The sequence below is a fragment of the Bidens hawaiensis genome, unplaced genomic scaffold (genome assembly GCF_021521415.1).
Source record: "Bidens hawaiensis isolate Kalapana, Puna unplaced genomic scaffold, B.hawaiensis_p1.1 tig00028865_1, whole genome shotgun sequence".
NCBI classification, from domain to species: Eukaryota; Viridiplantae; Streptophyta; class Magnoliopsida; order Asterales; family Asteraceae; genus Bidens; species Bidens hawaiensis.
In genome coordinates, this window is record NW_027494746.1 from 133,554 (window position 1) to 139,800 (window position 6,247).

The 6,247-nt window shown below is 37.9% G+C and overlaps 1 pseudogene across 1 annotated transcript; it reads left to right on the forward strand.

Annotated features, from left to right (window-relative positions):
• Nucleotides 1-303: 303 nt before the first annotated feature.
• LOC143577874 (ultraviolet-B receptor UVR8-like) lies at nucleotides 304-5,038 on the forward strand (annotated as a pseudogene). The gene is made up of 4 exons (XR_013143186.1): nucleotides 304-521; nucleotides 2,583-2,816; nucleotides 3,816-4,113; nucleotides 4,548-5,038. The product of XR_013143186.1 is annotated as an ultraviolet-B receptor UVR8-like (transcript).
• Nucleotides 5,039-6,247: the final 1,209 nt, after the last annotated feature.

Below are 6,247 nucleotides of genomic sequence, written 5' to 3' on the forward strand. Positions count from 1 at the left end.
AAATATGATTTAAAGGTTGGGGAAAAGTTTGGTTTTTAGCAAAAATGGTCCTTGTACTTTGGTTTGGGTTAGTTTCGAGCATAAAATAAATGAATTAAACATCGTTAAAGATATTAAAACAACACGACAAGTATGATACATGATTATAACATGAAGGACATTCTTTTAAAGGGTCCAAAATATAACAAAGTTTAAAACGGGTCAATTTGTCGTACAAATACAAATATGAATCCAACCGAAAAAACTTGATAAGACAGTATTAATAATATTAATAGAGGTTGTCTCAAAAGCTTTTAACAGAAATGATGCTCCGAGCTTTAAAGACGACGTTGTCTTTCACCGGCCGTCGGCGGCTAACCACCACCACCACCGTCGTAATGGGTTTCGGCGACGGCAGCCACGGTGCTCTTGGGTTACCCACATCCGCCGGAATCGGTTCCGACGCGTACGAACCGACTCCGATCACAACGCTACCGCCCAACGTATCCACGGTGGCCGCCGGCCACTACCACTCTCTTGCCGTTTAATAAAGCTTGTTTAGTTACGGTCCTTACGGAGCCCGAGATTAAAGCCTGTGTATTTTTAAGTTTTACTTTAAAACTTAAAAATACGCGGTGCTAGACGACGTTTAAACGAGCTTTCCATACAAGATCGGTTGAATAAAACCGAGCTTATTCGAGCTCGGGCTCAGCTGAGCCCGAGCTCAAATAAAGCTCGTTTAGTTCGAACTCAAGCCTTGTATGGGAAGCTTGTTTAGGGTCGACTAGCACTGCGTATTTTTAAGTTTTACGGTAAAACTTAAAAATACACAGGATTGATCTCGAGCTTCGTAACTAAACGAGCTTTATTTTAATATTTAACCGAAACGGTAGATTTATTATTAATTAGGATGAAATCGGTACCGGCCGGGTTTTGTTTTTTTTATTATTATTATTTTAATATTTGTAATCGAAACAGTGGAGTGATTATTAATTAGGAATGTGAACGCGTGAGCAAAAAAAAAGCTTGTTTAGTTACAAATACACAATGCTGGATGACCCTACACGAACTTCCCATACAAGATCGGTTCAATAAAACCGGGCTTTTTTTAGCTCGAGCTCAAATAAAGCTTGTTTAGTTACTGAGCTCTCCTTGTATGGGAAGCTTGTTTAAGGTCGTCGAGCATTGCGTATTTTTAAGTTTTACGGTAAAACCTAAAAATACACAGGCTTCGGCTCGGCTCGAGTGTGTAGTGAAACTAATGCAGTAATGCATAGAATGCCAAAGTAGGTAAAGTAAGGAGGTGACCTTTGGCATCTATGTATTGGTTTTACATTGCACAGTCGAGCTTGAGCCTAGGGATGAGATTGGTACCGGTAGGTAGAGGTGCACAAATCGGTTTTTTAAAAAAACCGGTTCGGTTATTAACCGGACCGGTTTTTTTTGAACCGGAAAAAAACCGGTTCGGTTAATAACCGGACCGGTTATTAACCGGTTTTTGTATATGAAAACCCTAACCGGTCTAACCGGTTAGGACCGGTTTAGAAACCGGTTAGAACCGGTTAATAAACCGGTTTTTTTATTAACCGGCGGTAGGGGTGCAAACGAGCTGGGTTTCGGTCTAATAAAACCGGGCTTTTTTGAGCTCGAGCTGAGCATGAGCTTCAAATAAAGGTCGTTTAGTTATCGAGCCCGAGATCAAGCCTGTGTATTTTTAAGTTCTACTGTTGAACTTAAAATTATGCAATGCTAGACGACCAGTTTCCCATACAAGATTCCCCTAGGTTTGGTTATGAACATCGTAAACCGAAACAGCAGAGATCGGTACCAGTATGGTTATGAAACAGTACCCAGCGGTGCAAACGAGCTGAGTATGGGTTCAATAAAACCGGGCTTTTTTAAGCTCTAGCTGAACTCGAGCTTCAAATAACTCGTTTAGTAACCGAGCCCGAGATCAATCCTGTGTATTTTTAAAACCTGGCTTTTTTTTTATTTTTGAGCTTCAGTTGAGCCCGAGCCTGGGCTCAAGCCTTGTATGGGAAGCTGGTTTTGGCTCGTCGAGCATTGCGTATATTTAAGTTCTACGGTAAGGAGGTAAAACTTTTACTTTCTTTGGCATTCTGTGTATTTGTTTCACAGTGCATGGTCGAGCTCTCAAGCCGAGGGTATTTCACAAGCTCGAGCTGAGCTTTCGCTCGTTTAGGGTTTTTTTCAAAATAGTTATAAACATATAAAATACAATCAGTTAATAATCAACGAACCGAGTTCGAGCTTGAAAAAACGACTCACGAAGCCAAGCTCAAGCCAGGGTACTTCACAAGCTCGAGCCGAGCTTTTACTCATTTAAGGTTTTTTCAAAATAGTTAAAAAAACTATAAAATTTTAATCCAAAAATAATAAACGAACTGAGTCCGAGCTAGAAAATCGACTCGCGAAGCCGAGCTTGAAACTTACCGATAATAACGAAACCAGCTTCTGATAAAACTGGGTGCTGAATCTATCGGTATGGTACCGGTTTGATCTGATGTGCACGTTACAAAATACTCATCTCTATATGTTATCAGTGTCAATACCGAAAATACTGATACCGAATTATTAATTGATTCGATTCGTCGTTTTGTGACAGGGAAAAGTGGGTTGAACCGGGAATAGTAAACGGGCTGAATGGTGTCCGCTCGGCATCTGCGTCTGGTGTTGTGTCTGCAGCTATTGGAGTTGACGGGTCGTTATGGATTTGGGGGAAATCGAAGCGTGGGCAATTAGGACTTGGAACCGGGATCACAGAGTCTGTAGTTCCTTCAAGGGTTAAAGTTCTTGATAAAGAAGAGATAATTAAGGTGGTCTAATTACCATTCTTAAGGTAGAAATAATAGTTCTTGATATCATCTTTAAATCTACGGTGGCATTCATTTTAAAGTAGTCATATAATCTTTTTGTAACTGTGAGAACCCGTTACTAGATAGCTTATAGATAACTAGTATATACTATCCAGTGTTATCGAGTAAAAGTAAAACGAAGGGTTGTCAATTGTGATGAGTTGGCAGGTTGAATTAACCAACCCGAACAGGCCTATTTTTTTTGTGTTAAAAAATATCAACCCGAATTCAACTTGTTTAACCTATTTATCTAAACGTATCAAACGGGTTGGCGGGTTGAATTGTTTTAACACTTTAATCCAACTTGTTAATCAAGTCTGGGGTAGTAGAAAAAGAGGTTAAACGAGTCATAAACAGGTTGGGTCGATCTGTTTAGCTAAACAGATCAATCTGGACACGATCCGTTTAGTTAACCAGGTGAATCTAAATATGACTCGTTTTTTAAACAAGCAAGATATGCCAACCCAAAACCTGATCATTTTCTTGTCGGTTGAGGAAGTGTAAAACAATTCAACCCGCCAACCCATTTATCTTAACGGGTTGGCGGGTTGAATTGTTTCACACTTTAATCCGAACCCGAATCTTTTTTTTCCTCAAAGACAGCAACCCGAGCATGACCCATTTATCTAATCGTGTAAAACGGGTCGGTGGGTTGGTGTGTGGTGATAAAGTTGTGAACTTGTTAATCGAGTTGTGGGTAGTAGAAAAAGGGGTTAAATGGGTCATAAACGGGTTAGTGTGTCGATCTGCTTAACTAAACAGATAAATCCTGACACGGCCAGTTTAATAAACCAGGTCAACCCAATTATGACTCGTTTTTTAAACAAGATATATCAACCCAAAACCTGATCATTTTCTTGTCGTGTTGGGTTAATGTCGGAAATTGCGACCCGTAACAAAACGCAGTTTAGAAACGTTATAAAATCGCATAAAAACATATAACAATACTGTAATAAACAGGTGTCATTTGGATGGGGGCATGCACTTGCATTAACCAAAGATGGAAAGTTATATGGCTAGGGATATTCAGCAGATGGCAGATTAGGAAAGAGAACAATTACGGGTGTTTCGCCTCTTGATTCAAATACTAATTTATCTTCAAGTTTAAAGCTTGAAGATGCAGAGAAAGTGGTGTTGGAAGCTATGGACAAGGAGAACAATATGCCGATAATCTGGGAACCTTGTTCAATCGATGAACTTAAAGGCGTTGAAGTTGCAGGCGTGTCATGTGGGCTCGATCATACCTTGGTTCTTCTACGTAAGTCATTTTAGACCATCAGTGAATTTGGTATATGCATAAAACTTGTGTTATGTCTAAAAGGATATCGATGCGTGTTTTACATTAACCAAAAACCATAAAAACATCGGTATAGTTTACGATACTAAAATGCATTATTTTGAATGCAACTTCGTTTATAATAAAATTTGTCGGAAGTTAAGAAAAATAAGTTTCATCACAATCGTGTATTTATTTATTTTATTTAAAAGTTAACGAACTAAAGTTAAATCAAATGGGCTAAAGACGTATGCATAAATAGTATAACAGGTTAAAAATAAATAATAAAACAATAAAAAAAAATAAATAAATAATCCAAAAATATAGATACAAATAAAGAATGTGAGTAGACATTGTTCATAATTTGTTTTTTTAGTTATAGTAATAATATGTGAAATCTTGGGTTCTTGTTTCAGGTGATGGAACTTTACTCAGTGGTGGAAGCAATGCATATGGTCAACTCGGTCGGTCAACGCAGGATATGGAGTTTCTACCAGTTGACATAAGTGTCTACCCGGTCTCCATCGCTTCCGGTCTAGGCCACTCGTTAGCAATATGCAGAATCCCGTCAGCAGAAGGCGGTGGGGGTATGTCAGGCATTTATTCATGGGGGTGGGGTCGGGATTCTCAGCTCGGGAGAGAGGGTCCCACCAACATTCCATTGCCCGTGGACGGGCTTTTAGGTGAAAACCTGGTGTCAGTGTCAGGCAGGCGTGTGCATACCATTGCTGTCACGGCTAGTGGTGAGGCGTTTTCGTGGGGGTGTGGTAGGAACGGGCGGCTCGGGCTGGGTAGTTCTGCGAATGAGCCCGAGCCCAGTTTGGTTGAGTTTTCAGAAGGGGTTAATGTTTTGCAAGCGGTTGCAGGGTCTGATCATACTCTGGTTCTAACCAGCAACTAAACAGTTTTTATATATTATATATTATATATTATATTAATTCATAAGTTAATGGATATCATTCTAACTATTTAAATGCAACCATTATGAAACTTGATTATATTTAGTGAATTTGTTTTGTTTACTTTTGCCTTATGCTTGCTATCTTTGGAATGACAAAGTGACATTAAATAATAAAAAAAAAATTGTATTCAAACAAATTGTTTTATAATATTAAAATTTGTAATAATTATATAATGATTATATTTTGGTTGTGATTAAAATGAAGAACAATGCAACCCCACAAAGTGTCATTTATTACTGCTTCAAGAGTTGCAGCAGATCTGACCAAAACCTGTGGATTTTGTTGAGTCACTCGGTGACCATTAATCGGATTTGAGAACACATATAGTTGTTGTGGCAGGACAAGAAGCACCATCTATCACGAGAACATGAAGAACAAATGCTAAAAGTTAGTGATTTAATTAGATACAATTATAGAAATGATGCTACTTCTGCGGTTTGACTTTGGAAGTCAAACCTATTGATCTTTTATATTCTATGGAGTACATAACAAATGTTTCAGTTGTATGATTATTGTATATGTAATACTCATTGTAGAACTGGATGTCTGGATTGAATTCATGTAAATGCCATAGTTGAAAGTGAACCCATTTGACCTCAAAAGTAAAAGTGTTGGAAAAGAGGTACAGTTTGACTTTGAGGTCAAACCTTGTAAATTTGTAATCCCAAAAGCATTGTTATGAACCATTTTTTGAACTTTTTTTTAGATTTCATTGTTATTTTAAACTTGACATGAATCCATTATCCCATTATGAAGCAAAAGACGGGGTTTAAACGAGCCCAGCCAAACCAAGGCTCGTTTTAATTTTAGAGGGCTCAGGCTCAGGCTCAAGCTCGGCTCGTTTAAGGTTGTATTCAAAAGCTTGAGTTTGGCTCGTTTAGTATTAATTAACTATTTAATAATAATATTTATATATTTTATACATATTTACATGTATTTTTAAAATTTTAAATTTTATATATAACATAATATATATAACTAGTTATTATATAAATATATTAAAATAGAAACAATATAAATAAAAAGCTCGATTAGATTCGCGAGTCGGCTCGAGCTTAATGTGTGAAGCTCGGGCTCAAGCCCGTTTATTTAATGAGTATTAATCTGAGCTCGAGCTCATTTGAGTTCAGCTTGATTCGAGCTTTTAACGAGCG